At 45.6% G+C, this 18,445-nt stretch overlaps 1 protein-coding gene across 3 annotated transcripts in view; it reads left to right on the top strand.

Annotated features, from left to right (window-relative positions):
• Window positions 1-9,845: 9,845 nt before the first annotated feature.
• Ezh1 (enhancer of zeste 1 polycomb repressive complex 2 subunit) overlaps window positions 9,846-18,445 on the top strand; it is a 37,219-nt gene continuing 28,619 nt past the window's right edge. For 2 of the 3 annotated variants that reach the window (XM_057774627.1, XM_057774625.1), the window contains exon 1: window positions 9,846-9,903. The gene's annotated coding sequence lies outside the window, so the exon portion shown is untranslated. Of the gene's footprint in view, window positions 9,904-9,949; window positions 10,290-18,445 lie in introns of those variants that run through there. The other variant, XM_057774626.1, reaches the window with a different exon arrangement.

The raw sequence follows: 18,445 nt of genomic DNA, 5'->3' as shown, positions 1-18,445 counted from the left end.
GATTTTGTCAAATACTGGGTGATAGCAATGGAGGAGTAAGTCCTATCAGCGGTGTTAGTTTGAATCTGAAATGCCCTCATAGACCTTCATTTTGAACACTTGATTCCTAGCTAGCGGCACACCTTTGGGGAATTCTGAAAACTTGGGGAGAAATGAATGCCAGTGCTCAGGTTTCTCCTTTTTCCCTTTCCCACTTTTTTTTTTCCACCTCAGACCCCAGTCCATTCAATGGTGCCATGTGGAATATTTCTTCACATTGTGTGAATAAATGTCAGTGTGATGGGTTTAATAAAGAAGCTGACTGACCAATAGCTGGACAGGCAGAGGTTAGATGGGACTGACAAAGAGAGAGTGAGAAGCAGAAGGGGATGAGTCTCTTGGAAGTTGCCAGGAGATGCAGAGGAAGCAGGAGATGAACTTGCTGTATACCTAGCTATATGGCAGAGCATCGGTAACAAATATGGACTCATTTAAAGTGCAAAAGTTAGCTAGTAATAAGCCTGCACTATTGGCCAAGCATATATAATTAATGATAAGTTTCTGTGTGGTTATTGGGGAACTGGTGGACAGGAAAGAAAAGTCTGCCTATGGAGCCACATTCAGAATTGTTCTTCTCTCCTCAGTTAAACCTCTCTAGAAACACTGCTGTAGGGCAACTCTTTTCTATACTATGATTTTGTATTACTCTCATTTGCTACTAAAAAGCTGACTGGCTGATAGCTGGGTTGGAAGAGATTGAGCATGAGAGTCAGATGAGGAGAATTCTGGGAAGAGGAAGGGCAGAGTCAGATAGTTGGCGACAAACACAGAGAAGGAAGATAAGAATGTCATACTGAGAAAAGGAACCAGGGCATATAGCAAAGTATAAAGAGAATTATGGGTTAATTTAAGTGTAAGAGTTAGCTAGTTAACAAGCCTATGCAATCGGCTGAGCATTTAAGAATAATAATATTAAAAACAAATAAATTAAGCCTCAGTGTGTTTATCTGAGAGCAGCTACAGGACAGGAAAATCCTGATTGTATATGACATCCAATGTGGGGCCGAAATTTCCACATAAAACCTGACAAATCTTAAAAAAGGATTCTAAACACATAAGAATGGAGTCAAGCATGGCTTCTTGGTCAGTTCCTTTAAGAGACAGCTTTCTGGCTTGGTGCTAGTGGCGAAACAGGGTGGATCTCTTACGAGGCCCTACTACCAAACACTTACATGGTGATCGTGAGCAGCAGTCAGCATGCTATTCCGTGGTGGCATGGACCTAGAAACTTCCCAGAGTTGGGGAAGTCAACATAGCTACCAGAGCTGGCAGTGAATGTGCGTCTACCATGAGACTAGAGTCTCAGTGAACCAAGGCTGAGGAGCCAGGACCAGCACTCCATGGTCTAAGTTACACAGTAGTTTTTTTTTTTTTTTGCTCATGCAGACAAAAAAGGTGACAGATACTCAGTAAGGACAGATTCAGGAAAAACAAAACAAAACCAAAAAACCCCTCTAAACCATTTACAGTGTGTTAAAAAGTATTTGCAGTCCTGAGAGAGAAAAGAAAAAGGAAGAGGGTAATAAAAAGTTATAATTACCCACATAAAGGTGGAAAATACACAGAGAGTCTGGATTATGTATATTATTGTGTTGTCTTTAAAATTTATGATTGCTAAGAGACAGACCTTGGATTATGGAAACGGCTATATTAAATCAACCTGTATATTTTAAAATTATCTTGATTTTAAAATTTAATTAAAAAATATGTTACTTTGGGGGAGATGTTATGTTTCTGTTTCCACAGGAAATGAGAGGCTATGGATTCATTCAGGGTTAAGAAAAATCAGATTTTATTGAGGAAGAGCCCCTGAGAAATCTCCGAAAGGAACGAATGGCCCAAGTGATCCAGCATCCAGGACAGTTTCCAGCCCCACAAAATACTCCAGTGAGGATTTGGTCATAATCCTAAATTTTCTCAGGGTCCCCCAAAGAATATCAGCACCCCTAATGAACAGGAAGTAGTTTGGAGAATTATGCCCAAGTTCCCAAAATATTGGTTATAAATGTTTGTTATTATTTAAAGGGGGTTAGTTACAAATTGTTATTGGTTATAGTAAAAAAATTACTAAGGAGTTAATAATATTAAGCCTCCGTGTGCTTATTTGAGAGCGGTTGTGGGACAGGAAAACTCCGATTATAAAGCATTATTGAGGAAGTAAGTCACTAGCGGAGGGTCTTGATATGTATGTTATATATGTCCTGCCCATGGTTTCTATGGATCTCTCTGCTTCTACCATAAGGTCAACAGCCTCTGCCACATGGTCGGGCCACCATGAACTGGGCTGCTCTGTCTCTGTGTCCCTGCTTTTCTGCTGTGATGAGCTGGAACTGTGAAACTATGAACCAAATAAGATCCAGAGTTCCTTCAGCTGGTTCTCTCGGGTATTATGCTCACAGTGATGTACAAGGAACTAATACAGGGGATAATATGAATAAGTTATAAGGCATAAACCACTTAGAGCAGAATTTGGCCATTGTGTATTATTTGTTATTACTGCTGCTGTTGCTGCCTTTCCTGTTGCGAGCATAGGAAAGTCTTTGGCATTGACAAGGCTTTGGTTTGCATACGAGCTCCGCTGCTTATTTACCTGTGTAGGGCTTTATTTTTAAGGCACCTAACCCTTCCATGTGTGTATCATATCTGCCAAATGGGATGGACCTCACTGATCAGTATGATAACACATGCAAAACATCTGGGCAAAGGCCCTGGACTGTGTGAACATGCATGTATCCGAGCAGAAGTTACCAGGGATGCCGCTCAGCCGGTTGAGTGCTTACCTAGTGTGCAACAAGCGACAAGCCTTAGGTGTGATCTCCAGCACTAGGTGAAGCAAGTGTGGTGGCGCACAGCTGTAATTCCAGCACTGGGGAGGTGGAGGCAGATATTCAAGGTCATTTTCTGTGACGTAGCAAGATGGTGGTACACAAGAACCTCTCTCATTAAATCAATTCACAAATAGCAAGTTTTTAAAAGAATTAGAAAGAAGTGACCCATAACGTGTACCACATACGATAACAATATGACGACTATATTTCTAAGATATTTTGGGATCTCTCCAGTCTCATAATTGTGTTTTCATTATATAATACTCCTTTTATTGGAAAGAATGCAGATTTTGGAGTCGGATTTAATCTGGTTGGAATTTCAACGCTCCTTACTGCCATAAGGCCATGGACCGTCTGGCAATTTCTCTAAATTCAGTGTCCTCTGGAAAATGGGGATGATACTATTATCTATTTTTCAGGTATTTTGCAAGGATTACATAGATTAAATTCACCATAACAAATTGTTAAATGTTTAAATAAATATGATTTATTCCCCCCCACACACACGCATACACACACACCTTGTGTGTATGTGTGTGTGTTTGGGTATGTGCATGTGAGTACAAGTGTCTAGGGGTGCCAGAGAGGAAGACCGGCCCCTGAAGCTAGTTACAGGCTGTTGTGGACCACCTAATGTGGGCGCTGGGAACTGGACTCTGCTCCTCTGGAAGAATAATATGTGCTCTTTCTTTGTAGCGGAGGGTTTTGAGGACAGCTCTGGCTGTCCTTGAACTCACTATGTAGACTAGGCTGGCCTCAAACTCAGAGATCTGCCTGCCTCTGCATCCTGAGAACTGGATTAGAGGGGTGACCCCCCTACTGCCAGGCTGCAAGTCTCGTACCTCAGTTCCCTGCACTGGGATCACAGACACCCAACTGCCATGCTTGGATTATATATTCTATTTTTATCTATTTATGTACAATAAAAGAGATCTGAAGCTGGGTGACCCATCCTAACCTCAGTGTGTTTACAAAGGACTATACTTATATCATACTATCAGTGGGGTGATCTGGTAAACTGATAAAACCAGGAAAAAGAAAGGGGAAGTCACTCAGCCAAGGGGAACTCCCCTTTCCTGCCTGGCTAGGATTTGTTTGTCTCCTTCAGAAACTGTTCCCTGCTGATACTGGGGTCTGTGGAGTGTCTAGGTTTGGTTGGCGTCTTTAGTACAGACGAAGTGAGGAGTCCCTTAACTTTAAGCTGTTTCCCTCTGGAGGAGCAGACTGGCGCTCCTAATAGATTCAGTTTCTGGCGCCACTGGTGAGAGCCGAAAGCCAGGGAGTGGATCCAGAATCATGATGTCAGAGTTAGAAGACCTCAGAGGAGGGAGGAGGTAGAGCCGAGAAGTTTAGAGCATGGGCTAAGGAGGGAGAATGAAGGCACAAATCCTGGCCACACTTCTTTATAGCTACGCGACTTGGGGGAAAGTTCTAGAATCATGCCCAATTTTCCTCAGCTGTAAAATGAGAGTAAGAATACCTCTGACTCTAAACTGGGTGGTGGTGGTGCACACCTTTAATACCAGCACTCGGGAGGCAGGGGTAGGTGGATCTCTGGGTTCGAGGCCAGTCTGGTCTGTAAAGTGAGTTCCAGGACAGCCAGGGCTACACAGAGAAACCCTGTCTGACTCTATATGAAACGAGACCAGCCTTGTAAAGAAAGCACTTGGCATAAGAACAGGCATATACAGAGCTTGGTATTTGTAGGCGGCTGTCCTTTGTGGGTTTTTTTTTTGTTTTGTTTTGTTTTTTCTAGCTCTTCAATTTCACTTTTACAGTTGAGGCTCCTGATGGCCAGAAAGGAAGCAGATCTCATTTGGTCTCCAGCTGACCAGAGCTACTTCCCAGGCGGGGCTATGCCAAAGATGTGTCCTGAGAGGTCAAGGTCCTGCATTAACAGTGCTGAGCTCTGACAGTCAGATGGGTAGCAGCACCCTAGTTGTGGGATTGGACCTTTCAGAGCACCACGGATCAGGGCATGACCCCACGTCCCCACTAAGCAATCTCCCGAAGAGGCAATCTCTTCCTGCTGGAATTATTTATTTTGCAATTAACAAAGGCTGAGGAGCCCTGTTTATGTTTTGGCTTGGAGGCTCAGAGTTGAAGTTTCTAACCGCCGCTGACAAGGGTTTATTGTGGACTTGCTCTTGCTTGCTGAATCAAATGCAGTCTTACGACCCCTAAGTCACTAGGGGCCAGAGGCTAAGTACCTAAGGCAGAAAGTGAGTTTTCTGAGATCAGAGGACAAAGTGTTCAGCAGTGGAAAGGCTTCGAAAATCAAGCCATGGTTCCCTGGCGCCATAATGTCCAGCCCTCCACTCGCTTTGGAACTGTATTGGCCCCTAAGCATTCAGGGAGGGGTCTGGCTGTTCCCCTGGTCACACGGCGTCCTGGGCAGCAGCCCCAGTTTCTAGTGACCTTCCTGCGGGGCGTTTAGGCTGTGCTTTGCTTTGTTTTCCTGTTTGGTTCCTCACTGCAGGGCAGCCTTTCCCTGCTTCTGGGTGGGAACTCTGGGAGGGAGGGCGCTTCGCTCCCATCTCCACAGCTGTGTTTACACTTCCCTGTTGGGGAAAGCTGGGGCCCAGTCTTTCCACGGTCCTCTGTGTCCCCCTCCAACACTTGTTATTCGATATCCCTGGGGGCTTCACAAGGGAGGGTCAGGATGGCCGTTGGGGGTGGTGTCTCCAGCGGAACGGAACTCAGGTTGAAAGGGGAAAGGAACAGTGCAGTCCTCTTGAGAAGCCCCGTCTCTTTTCCTTTCTACCAGGGATTGAGGGCTAACGGGATAAAAGCACACTTAGAACTTGCCCATCCCAGAAGGAACGGAACACGTGATGTGCAGTTTCTAATCACCGGGCTGAACAAAATCTCGCCTTGGGAAGGGGGCGAGAGGGCACAGAGCAGGGCGCTCTCCTGGACTTTATTGGAGCCGGTGGTCAGAGACAGAACATGTTAAAACCAATACGATTAGACCGAAATACAAGCAAATTAAAGAGGATTTGAGAAAATAGCCAAGTAAATAACACTCTTCTCCAGGGAGCAAGTTGAGCTGGTATTAATCAGTCTCCTTGTGTTGCCAGACTCTCGGCCAAGCCAGGCAGAATGGCTGCCAAGGCAAATGAGGCATTAGGTTTCAGAAATTAAACACATAATTTTATTTTTCCGCAATAGGGGACTTTCAGAAAAAAGAACCCGTCCCTATTAGACTACTCGGCACACTGTGTCCAGTTTCTTTCGGCCCCAGAGGCCTCCAATTTAAGAGCATGATGAGCAGCAGTGAGAAGCCAAAAGTGACAGAGCTGTTCCTTTCTCTCCGTAGCTTCCTGGGGGTGGAGCCCGAGAGGAGAGTGGGCCTGGGATCCTGGTTTTGCCTTTCAAGGGTCCAGCTGCTGACCACTGCCAACACCTCACCTAGACAAACACCTAAGACGTTAGGAAAAAAAAAAAAAAAGCAGAGGTTCCGAAGGAAAGCTGGCCAAATGCAGGCTGGCTGATGGTATCTGGTGGAACAGGGTCAGCTGAGAAAGTGCTTGGTCTCAGGAAAAATACCTGGCCTAGCACAAGGAGGAGGAACACGCTGGCCACTGGCAAGCAAATTTTCCCCTCAGAACCGCACACTCACTGATAACGGGGAACGTTGTTTTCCTAGTCCTTACAGACAGGCTTACTAAACCTGTGCTTAGCCCGGGGCCGATTATTGTGAGTAAGAAAGGCGGGGGAGGAAATTGGAGTTGTGAGCCAGGCAGTGGTGGCACCCTCCTTTAATTCCAGCATTTGGAAGGCAGAGGCAGGCTGATTTCTGTGAGTTCGAGGCCAGCCTAACCATCCCTGTCAATTTCCCTGTCATCTCAAGGTTTTCTTCCTCTCATCTCCGCTGTTTCTCGGCACACCTCACGAGGGCGAGGCCCCTCCCCCTGGCTCCAGCTATCATCAATACCTTGTCGGGCCCACATCTCTCACTAGTCTCTCTGATGTTCCGATCTTCTGAACAGCTCTTTAGATAACTCACATTATTCTGAAAAAAGTTAGGTTCTGCCACAAGAGGACAGAAGGCAAATAGACTAAGGCCCCTCGCTTAGTTTGCTCACTGTCGAAAGCTTGGCATATGTTTTCTTTGATCTTGGCTTCATGCTCTTCCTGCAGCCGGACCAGCTTAAGCACCTGAAGTCCTCCAGGCTAGATGAGGCTGGCCTGTTAACTCACCCCAGCAAATCAACAGACACTTATTCCTCTCTTTGTTCGGGGAGATGTCTGATCTCTCTGGTCTTCCTGATAATAAACTGAAGTTCCATGAAACTTCTTGCACATTTGGCTCAATCTCATTCCTAGCGTTCCTATGACAAAAGATTCTGTCTCTGGCAACACTTCACCAATTATAAATGCAATGGTTCTCACTTGGCTCCACACTATAATTACTTCAAATGTTTTTAAAACTCTGAAAGCCCTCATATAATATTAAACATCTTTCGCTAGGTGGCGCACATCTTTAATCCCAGCACTCTAGAGGCAGAGGCAGGTGGATCTCTGTGATTTCGAGGCCAGCCTGGTCTACAGAGTGAGTTCCAGGACAGGCTTCAAAGCTACACAGAGACGAATTATCAGATTTTCTGCACGGGGCGGGGGGCTCTTTAGTTATTCACATTCTCCAGATAATCTTGGTATGATCAGAGTTTGAGACCCACATATACAGAGGGCATCAGAAATAAAGGAGAATATCCTTGCAAGTTGTAAATACAAGATAAAGGAAAGTCGGGTGGTGGTGGCACACACCTTTAATCCCAGCACTTGGGAGGCAGGCGGATCTCTGAGTTTAAGGCTAGCTTGGTCTACAGAGTGAGTTCTAGGACAGCCAGGGCTACACACAGAAACCTTGTTTCAAAACAAAACAAAACAAAAAAACAACAAAACACCAAAAAACAACAAAAAGGGATATTTACCTTGATGGGTTATTGAACAACAAGAGGAAAACAGTAAAGTGACTTGTTTTCAAATTTTATTTATATTATCACTAGTATGTGTGTATGGGTGTGAGTGGGTAGTTAAGAGCACTGGCTAGTTTTCCATAGACCAGAGTTTGATCCCCAGCACTCACATGGTGACTTACAATGGTCATCAACTTCAGTTCTGGGTCATCTTCTGGCTTCCAAGCATGCCTACACACACGGGGTGCACACATACATGTACTCAAACACACACACAATAAAATAAATAACTCTTTTTTTTTTTTTTTTGGTTTTTCGAGACAGGGTTTCTCTGTGGTTTTGGAGCCTGTCCTGGAACTAGCTCTTGTAGACCAGGCTGGGCTTAAACTCACAGAGATCCGCCTGCCTCTGCCTCCCGAGTGCTGGGATTAAAGGCGTGCGCCACCACCGCCCGGCAATAAATAACTCTTTAAAAATTAACTAAAAAATTAATTGCGGTCATGTATTTTTGCCAAGGACATATAGAAGTGAATTTGTGCCCTCTTGAGACATACTGCTGAAGCTGGCAAGATGGCTTAGGGAGCAAAGGCACTTGTTACCAAGCCTGACTTGATGACCTGAGATCCATCTCTAGGACCCACATAGTGGAAGGATAGAAACAACTGCTGAAAAAGTTATTCCAAAGGAGTACCTTGCACAAACACACAAATAGAAAAAAATATATTTTTAAAAAAAAACCTACTAATCCGGGCGGTGGTGGCGCATGCCTTTAATCCCAGCACTTGGGAGGCAGAGGCTGGCGGATCTCTGTGAGTTCGAGACCAGCCTGGTCTACAAGAGCTAGTTCCAGGACAGGGTCCAAAAAAAAAAAAAAAAACAAAAACCAACAACAACAACAAAAACAACCTACTAAGGAATCTCTCATCGCTGGTGATTGGTGTTTCTCACCTCTAAAGTTACAGTTTCCCTCTTGTAATATTAAACATCTTTGCCAGGTGGTGGTGGCGCACATCTTTAATCCCAGCACTCTAGTGGCAGAGGCAGGTGGATCTCTGTGATTTCCAGGCCAGCCTGGTCTACAGAGGGAGTTCCAGAACAGGCTCCAAAACTACACAGAAAAATCCTGTCTCGAAAAAAAAAATCTTCTAGAGAGGTTTAAAAGAAATTATTGAATCTAGATGTAGTAATGCATGCCTTTAAGCCTAGCCTTTAATATATTTGTAATATTTTGCTTTTCTGTATGTCTGTGCATCACTTGTGAGCCGCTAACTGGAGGCCAGAAGGTGTTGAAACCCCTGGGCCTGGAATTGCAAGTGGCTGTGAGCCTGGGTACTGTGGGTGCTGGGAATTGAACCTGGGTCCTTTAGAAAAGCAATGTTCTGGGCTGGAGAGATGGCCCAGAGGTTAAGGATGCTGACTATTCTTCCAGAGGTGCTGAGTTCAAGTCCCAGCACCCACATGGTGGCTCACAACCATCTACAATGAGATATGGTGCCCTTTTCTGGCCTGCAGTCATACATGGGGGCAGCACATTGTATTGTATACATAATAAATAAAATCTTTAAAAAAAAAAAAAAGAAAAGCAGTGTTCTTAACCCCCATCCAACGCTCCAGCTCTGTGGGGAAATATGTTGATACAAGGTTATATATTTTTAAGTGAAGGGGAGACTGACAGAAATAGGGCAATCAAGTAGGAATAAAACAAGAACTTAGAGTCCATTGGTATTTGTGGGGTGTGTGTAGGTAGATGGGAGGCATCAGAATGAAGACATTCTAGGCTGGCTTCAAAAACTTAAGATGACTTGTCTAAACCGGGGATGGTGCGCTGCTGAATAACGTCTTCAAAAAGGTATCCGTGGTTCCAGGATGATTTGCTATCCTCTGACAGCGCCACCTAGGAACGTGTCGGGCTAGCGCGGCACGGACTTAGCCAAACACTCACCTGCGAAGAAGGGAGCCTAGGTGACCCACGCGCTGAATGCGCACGCGCCAAGGAGGTGTGTGTGTGTGTGTGTGTGGGGGGGGGGGGTTGCGCGAGGCGGGGCCGCGGCGCAGGGGCGTGGCCGAAGCGCGCAGGCGTCCTAACTGCGGGTTCCTGCGTCTCAGGATGGAGGGTAAGTGAGTAAACAAGCCCGGGCTGGGCGGTGGGGCTCGGTCTCTGCGTGCTGCGGCGCCGGGTTCTCAGGGCAGAAGAGACGGAGGGATGAGGGGACTGAGAGGAAGCCGAGGGCACACTATTGCCTGGCCCGGGGGCAGCGCGACGAAGGGTGCTGTCGCGAGTGTGCTGGCACCCCGGCGAGCGCGTGCTGGGCTGCTGGGGGCCGCGTTGCGGAGGAGGCGCGCCGGGGGCGGGCCCGGCTGGTGTCGCTCGCTGGAGCCTGGGTGGGTCGTGGCGCCTGCCGCGCACCCTGACTCTAGTCACCAGGAGGGCCAGAGGCCCGGTTTGAGCTTGCTTTGGGTGATGTTGAGGAGGAGTTGGCCAGGCCGAGACGACGGCGAGGTGAGCGAGGCTCTTAAGGCGCCCAAGTGTAAGGGTTAGAGATTCCCAGGGTCCTGCGGCGCCTCCACAGCATCTTGCTCCGGAGCTTGTCGCCGCTGGTCTAATCCGCCTCCCACCAGTTCCGGGTTTGAGTGAAGATTCACCATCAAACTGGGGTTGTCTCTCCCGTCCCCATATTTCTCTGGAGAATCAAAACGATTTAGATGAACATGCCCTGAATGTGAAAGGCAAGGTGTTGTATTTGGAACATACTTGTCAGGAAGTAAATGTGGAACAAAACTTTAGAGGAATCTGTTTTATTATTTTATGTGCGTGAAGGTTTTGCCTGTGTGTATGTGTGTGCACTACGTGTGTGCCTGGTACCAGAGATAAGAAGAGGGCATTGAATCCCTTGGAATTGGAAGTTATGTACCATGGTGGTGCAGGGAACTGAACCCGTGTTCTCTGCAAGAGCAACAAGTGTCCTTAACCGCTCAGCCATCTTTCCAGCCTGTGGGATGAACTTATTTTGGTGAAAAAAATAACCACTGAGAAGATGTAGGTGGTGGGGCGCAAAAAAGAAAACGGATGCAGATGGATGTTAGCTTTGGGGGATGGGAGATAAGGAAGGGGTATTGAATGTTTTTCCAGCCTGAGAAGCTATGTACTCTGCCAGAACTTTGTTATTTTTGAGAAACCTATTTTCAGCCGTGGAAACCCAGGTGTGAAACTGCACAGGGGACGATCAGCTTCCATGGGACCAGGTGTATGTTAGGAGTGAAGAATTTAATAGCATAGAAGCGTGAAATCTGGTTGTGATGATGTGGACCTTGAACCGAAGGAGGTGTAAGAGTTCAAGGCCAGCCTTGTTAAGGCTAGCCTGGCCTTCATAAAACCCTGTCTCAAGACAACCACAAAAATATGTAAACATGGAGGAACCATCTGTAAAAACGCAGCATTGTGAAGGATATGGTGCCACACCTTTAATCCCAGCACTGGTGGTGGTCTGTGGCAGAGGCAGAAGAATGCCAGTTCAAGGATAACCAGAGCATTATAGTGAGAATTTGTCTCAAAAGAAAAAAAAAATGCAGTAATGTTATTGTCAAGATTTATGTTTGGGGCTGCACCTCATCACACACCTCTTTGATCCCAGCATTTGGGAGGCGGAAGCAAGTAGATCTCTTGAGTTCCAGAGCAGCCTGGCCTACACAGAGGTCCAGGACAGCCAGGGCCGTCATGCAGAACAATTCTGTTGTGAAAACAAACTTAAAAAAAAAAAAGGTCAGCCAGGCGGTGGTGGTGCACGCCTTTAATCCCAGCACTTGGGAGGCAGAGGCAGGCGGATCTCTGTGAGTTTGAGACCAGCCTGGTCTACAAGAGCTAGTTCCAGGACAGGCTCCAAAACCACAGAGAAACCCTGTCTCAAAAAACCAAAAAAAAAAAAAAAGGTCTGGGCTGGAGAGATGGCTCAGAGGTTAAGAGAACTGACTGTTGTTCTGGAGGTCCTGAGTTCAATTCCCAGCAACCACATGATGGCTCACAACCATCTATAATAAGATCTTGTACCCAGAACACTATATACATAATAAATAAAATTTTAAAAAAAGGGAGCTGGAGAGATGGCTCTGAGGTTAAGAGCATTGCCTGCTCTTCCAAAGGTCCTGAGTTCAATTCCCAGCAACCACATGTTGGCTCACAACCATCTGTAATGGGGTCTGGTGCCCTCTTCTGGCCTTCAGGCATACACACAGACAGAATATTGTATACATAATAAATATTTTTAAAAAATTTAAGCTGGGCGTTGGTGGCGCACGCCTTTAATCCCAGCACTCGGGAGGCAGAGGCAGGTGGATCTCTGTGAGTTCGAGGCCAGCCTGGTCTACAAAGGGAGTTCCAGGACAGGTTCCAAAGCTACAGAGAAACCCTGTCTCGAAAAAACCAAAAAAAAAAAATAAATAAAAAAAAAGGTTTATGCTTACTATGTGTATTATAGACCTCGTGAATCAACCTAAAGAGATGTTTGTGTGTTTTACTTACCCTTGCACCCCAAGCACCAAAAGCAGTACCCAGCACCTGGTGAGTGCCTGCTACACCATGTGTTGAGTACATAGAGAGTGAGAAAATACGGGTTCCCAGTTCTGCCACTGACAGGCACACGCAGGCCAGTCATGCAACTTGACGCCGAAAGCACCGCTTTCAAACCGAAGTGTAAAATTCCTCTCCGTGATGCTGGTCACAGCGCTAGACTGGGGAGGCTGGAATTCACGTTGAAATCTTACTTTCAGAAAGCCTTGTGCTGTGGTGCTTTATAGTGTGAGACTGGGGGATGACTCAGGAAGGAAAGCCTGTCAGGGACCGGAGGTCTGTGTTAGAGTACCCAGCTCCTGGAGTTGATCCCCAGCACTTCAGACAACAAACAGACCCAAGCCTGCTGCTAAAAAAATTGCTTCCAATCTGTAAAGCCCCAGATTGTTTTGTTTGTTTGCTTTTTGTGCATGTATGTGTCAGGTTCCTGCCTTTTGTTTCAGTAGGTCATCATTTGGGACTCCAGCGCTCCAGTCCTTAGGGTCATGGGTTTCTTTTCTTTTCTTTTCTTCCTTTTCTTTTTTTTTTTGAGACAGGGTTTCTTTGTGTAGCAGCCCTGGCTGTCCTGGAACTCACTCTGTAGACCAGGCTGGCCTCAAACTCAGAGATACACTTGCCTCTGCTTCCCAAGGGCTACGACTAAAGGTGTGTACTCCAACATACCCAGGTTAAGATCCTGTTTTTGTTTTTGTTTAGTTTTGTTTTAAAGATTTATTTATTATGTATACAATGTTCGGCCTGTGTGTATACCTGCAGGCCAGAAGAGGGTACCAGATCTCATTACAGATGGTTGTGAGCCACCATGTACTTGCTGGGAATTGAACTCAGGACCCTTGGTAGAGCAGCCAGTGCTCTTAACTGCTGAGCCATCTCGCCAGCCTGGCAAATTATTATTATTTTGGTTTTTCAAGACTGGGTTTCTCTGTGTAGCCCTGGTTGTCCTGGAACTCACTCTGTAGACCAAGCTGGCCTTGCACTCACAAGATCCTGTTTTTCAAAAGTAACAATAGAGACCTGTTCTCAGTAACTAACCTTATCATATGTAATTACTTTAGAGGAGTAGATGAATGTTATGGTGTTAAACCTTTTGACCTTACTACTTGACACTGTCATCTACAAACAAGTTGGGTTCATTCATAACTATCCTGGAATGCAGACAACCTTTGGGCCACAGGTTGGACACACCTAGATAAATACAAAATATGCTTACTATCTTAATTAAAGGTTCTGTTCCATTGTGTTCCTTGTCTCGGGGCTAATTTTCATATGAAAATTTAGCTCTACTTCCCATTTCCATTATGAATTGAGAATGAGAGAAGAAGGGGCTGGAGAGATTGCTCAGCTGTTAAAGAGTGTTGCTTTTGTAGAGGATCCTGATTTAGTTCCTAGGACCCACATGGGCCATAACTCCAGTTTCAAGGGATCCAGCACTGTCTTATAAATTCTTAGGGCACCAGGCTCTCCCATGGCACATATACATACATGTAGAACAACCATAAATAAAATTTATATTAATTAAAAACAAGATGGAAAAATTTAAAAGCTGTAGTGCTGTATGGCTCCAAAGCTGTGCTTACTTTGCTTATGAACTAGATTATTATTAAAATAGTGAAAGGCCAGATGTAGTCTTTGTTTCCATTTTTCTTCTGTGGCAGGTTGTGTAGTAACCATATGTTTCACTTTGCCCTTTGTTTTTCTTTGTGTGCACACTTGAGGTCAGAGGGCATATTTCTGGAGTAGTTTTCTCTCCACCGTGTTGGTTAGGTGGTGAAACTTGGGTTGTCAGGCTTGGCAGCAAGCACCTTTACAAACGTTGTATTCCTATCTGCAGTGTGAGAGCTAAGATTTATTTTTATTTTTAACTGTTTGTGTGTGTGTGTGTGAGTGCGGGTGTCCTTGGAGACCAGAAGAGGGTGTCAGATCTTCTGGAGCTGGAGTTAGAGGTGGTTGTGTGGGTGCTGGGAACTGAACTCAGGACCTCTGAAAAAGCAGCAGATGATGGGGGGGGGGCGTGTGCACGCTTTTAATCCCACACTCAAGAGGCAGAGGCAGGCCTGGTCTCTGAGTTTCAGGACAGCCAAGACTACACTGAGAAACCCTTCCTTGAAAAACCAAAAACCAACCAAACAAACAAAAAGGCAGCAAATGGTCTTAGCCGCCGAGCCACAGCCCTAGCCCTTTATTGTGTTTCATTTGCATTGATATGCTGGGTTCTTTGTGCATGTGATTGAAATGCTGTTCTTTGTTGAGTTTTCCTGCGGAACTGACGTTAATTATATGAAGACTTAAGCCCCAGCCAGAGTGTTCTGTGTTGTCTTCTGTGTGCAATGACAATAACGAAAGACTTCTAATACCTAACTGAAATGTAAGTGGTGATTGACGTCTGTAAATAATTATAGAAAACACTAATAGAAACATTTTTAATGCACTGTCTCCTTTGCCTAAGGTGGATGATACCATTAATCTCCAAACCTGTTCCAAATGCTCAGTTGTTCGTTTGCTTTTCTTTGTTTCTTTTTTTTTTTTTTTTTTTTTTTTGGTTTTTTTTTTGGTTTTTCGAGGCAGGGTTTCTCTGTGGCTTTGGAACCTGTCCTGGAACTCCCTTTGTAGACCAGGCTGGCCTCGAACTCACAGAGATCCACCTGCCTCTGCCTCCCGAGTGCTGGGATTAAAGGCGTGCGCCACCAACGCCCAGCTTAAATTTTTTAAAAATATTTATTATGTATACAATATTCTGTCTGTGTGTATGCCTGAAGGCCAGAAGAGGGCACCAGACTTTGTTTCTGACTTTGTTGTGATAACCACTAAGTCCAGTCCAGCTGCGTGCTATCATGTAGCTGTACTTCAAGTGTTGTGTTTTGTTTTTAATTTTATTTTTATTTTATGTGTATGGGTGCTTTGTCTGGTGCTTGTGCAGGCCAGAAAAGGGCAGCAGATGTCCTGGGACTGGAGTTAGAGATGGTTGTGAGCCACCATGTGGGCTCTGGGAGTAGGACTCGGGTCCTTTTGAACAGCAGCCAGTGCTCTTAACTGCTGAGCATCTCTCCAGCGCTCTCGAGTGTTTTGTGTTTCTCAGTCATACTTGTGTCCCCGTACAGTATTTTCCATTTCTTTCTACATTCTGTGAGAGTCATCTGCCAAAAAAGCGTTTAGAGAGATAGAAGACCCATTAAGAAGCCAAGTGAAATAAATACTGGCTCATGGACACTCAGATATCACATAAATTGTAAAAGGAGGAAGTGTGATTTATTTTGCATAATGATTAGTTAAAACTTAGGGAAATTTTCATGTGTGTGTGTATACTCCTTGTCAAATAAAACACTTGACAAAAATTAGAAGTGGTAACTTAATTGTTGGATTAATCTATTACTGTCGTCTCTTAGCGGACTGCAGGTAGGAGACAGCATTTCAGTTAAGGCCTCTTCCTTAATGGAAACACTGCATTTTTCTATGGCCATTTCCTCTAAGAAATCTAAACAATATACCTCCTTACTACAGCCTTCGCTCCCACCCCCAACCCCTGGCACCACAGCCATCACTCCTACCCCCTGGCACCACAGCCATCACTCTCACCCCACCCCCGGCACCACAACCATGGCTCCCACCCCCTGGCACCACAGCCATCACTCCCACCCCCACCCCCGGCACCACAACCATGGCTCCCACCCCCACCCCCCGGCACCACAACCATGGCTCCCACCCCCACCCCCTGGCACCACAACCATGGCTCCCACCCCCACCCCCTGGCACCACAGCCATCACTCCCACCCCCACCCCTGGCACCACAACCATGGCTCCCACCCCCACCCCTGGCACCACAACCATGGCTCCCACCCCCACCCCCTGGCACCACAGCCAGCGCTCCCTCCCCTGGCACCACAGCCAGCGCTCCCACTCTCCCATTACCACCACCGTAAGTAAGCACTGTCAGCAGCCTTGGTCCAGTAAGTTCTTCCCATTACTGAACTGATCTCCAATTTCAGCTGGATAAGGTGGTCTGTTCTGAGCTTACTATTTCAAAGTATTGAGTGTTTGTTCCTATAATCTTTACATTTGGAAGACTACTTTGAAAACATCTTGAGTTCAAGGCCAACAAAGCAAGACCTGTCCTTGTTGTTGTTTTATACATACATACATACATATAATGTATACAATATTTTATCTGTGTGTATGTCTGCAGGCCAGAAGAGGACACCAGACCCCATTACAGATGGTTGTGAGCCACCATACGGTTGCTAGGAAATGAACTCAGGACCTTTGGAAGAGCAGGCAATGCTCCTAACCTCTGAGCCATCTCTCCAGCCCCTTTGTTGTTGTTTTTAGTAGAGGATGGGTTCAGGATGGGAGGAAAGATGGCTGAAGAATAAAAACAGTGCACTTGGGAGGCAGAGGCAGGCGGATCTCTGTGAGTTCGAGACCAGCCTGGTCTACAAGAGCTAGTTTCAGGACAGGCTCCAAAACCACAGAGAAACCCTGTCTCGAAAAACCAAAAAAAAAAAAAAAAAAAAAAAAAAAAGAATAAAAACAGTGAGAAAACTACTTTTGTTAAAGGAGGCTGTGGTGTCTCATCGAATTGTAAATCACATTTGTGTCTCAGTAGAGATGATCTAGGGTTTCTGAGTTAGCCAGTCCCGTCTGGTTTGAAGTAGTTTTTCATTTTCTGGAGCGAGCTGTTACTTAGTTTGTTCGGGGCAAAAGAGATAAACCCTGTGTGGTGACTCACACAATCCCTACACTTAGAGGTGGAGGCAGAAGAACCTGGAACTCAAAGTCACCCTTAGCTACATAGGGAGTCCAAGGACAGCCTGGATTATGTCAGATTTTGTCTCAAAAAATAAAACCAAAAAAAGTAGATCAACTTAGGGTGTCGACAGTTGAGAACCAGACAGTCAACCTGTCCTGAAGTTAATGCCTTTAAGGAATTAGATGCTGGAGATTTCAGATAGGGAACTCTAGAGTTGTCAGAATGTCCATAATTCAGCTAGAGATAAACCCAAACTTGAAAATCATGTGCTGTTTCTTCTTTACACATGCCTCTTTAATCCCAGCCTTTAGGAGACAGAGGCAGGCAGATCTAAGGTCAGGGCCAGCCTGGACCATATAATGAGTTGTAGTCCAGCCAGGGCTGCAAGAAAGACCCTGTCTCAAACAACAAAACAAAAAAGGTGATTTGGAAAAATTTTGAACTTTAAGAGACTATAGTGAGCCTGGCGGTGGTGGCGCACGCCTTTAATCCCAGCACTCAGGAGGCAGAGGCAGGCGGATCTCTGTGAGTTCGAGTCCAGCCTGGTCTACAAGAGCTAGTTCCAGGACAGGAACCAAAAGCTACGGAGAAACCCTGTCTCGAAAAATCAAAAAAAAAAAAAAAAAAAAGAGACTATAGTGAACTTCATGAGAAGTGGGGGAAAAAATCACAACATGTAAAATCCTTAAATAAAATTTTATCAATTTAGCAGGTTGATGGTAGCATGTCCCTTTAATCCCAGCACTCGAAGACAGGGAGACACAGGCTGGTGGATCTCTTGTGAATTTGAGGTCAGCCTGGTCTCCAGAGCTAGTTCCAGAACAGCCAGGACTACACAAAGAAACCCTGTTTTGAAAACAAACAAACAAATAAAACATTGGCTTTAAATTTTGCCTGGGACTGAAGAAATGCTCGCTGCTCCTGCAGAGGACCTGAGTTTGGTTCCCAGCACCCACATTGGGTGACTTATGTTCACTTGTAACTCCACCTCCAGGGGTTCCAAAACTCTTTGCCTGTATGAGGACCTGCACACCTGTTGTGTGTACTTATACAGACCCATAAATAGAAATAACTCTTAAGGGGCAGGCAAGATGGTGCCGTGGTTAAGAACACTAACAACCCTTTAGGAGGACCTGAATTGAGTCTCCTGTACCCAAACCAGGTGGCTCACAACCACCTGTAACTCCAGCTCCAGGGATCTGTCTCCTTCTGTGGGGCACCACATGCACATGTACAACCACTCCCCCACTTACATAATTGGAAATTAAATAGAAAACCTTAAAAATAAAAATCACATACACAAATAGTAGAACAACTACTAGCATTACTTGTATTGATGTACATCTTA

The sequence above is a fragment of the Chionomys nivalis genome, chromosome 7 (genome assembly GCF_950005125.1).
Source record: "Chionomys nivalis chromosome 7, mChiNiv1.1, whole genome shotgun sequence".
NCBI lineage: Eukaryota > Metazoa > Chordata > Mammalia > Rodentia > Cricetidae > Chionomys > Chionomys nivalis.
The sequence above is the reverse complement of the archived record's forward strand: the minus strand, read 5'-3'. Positions and strand labels throughout refer to the sequence as shown.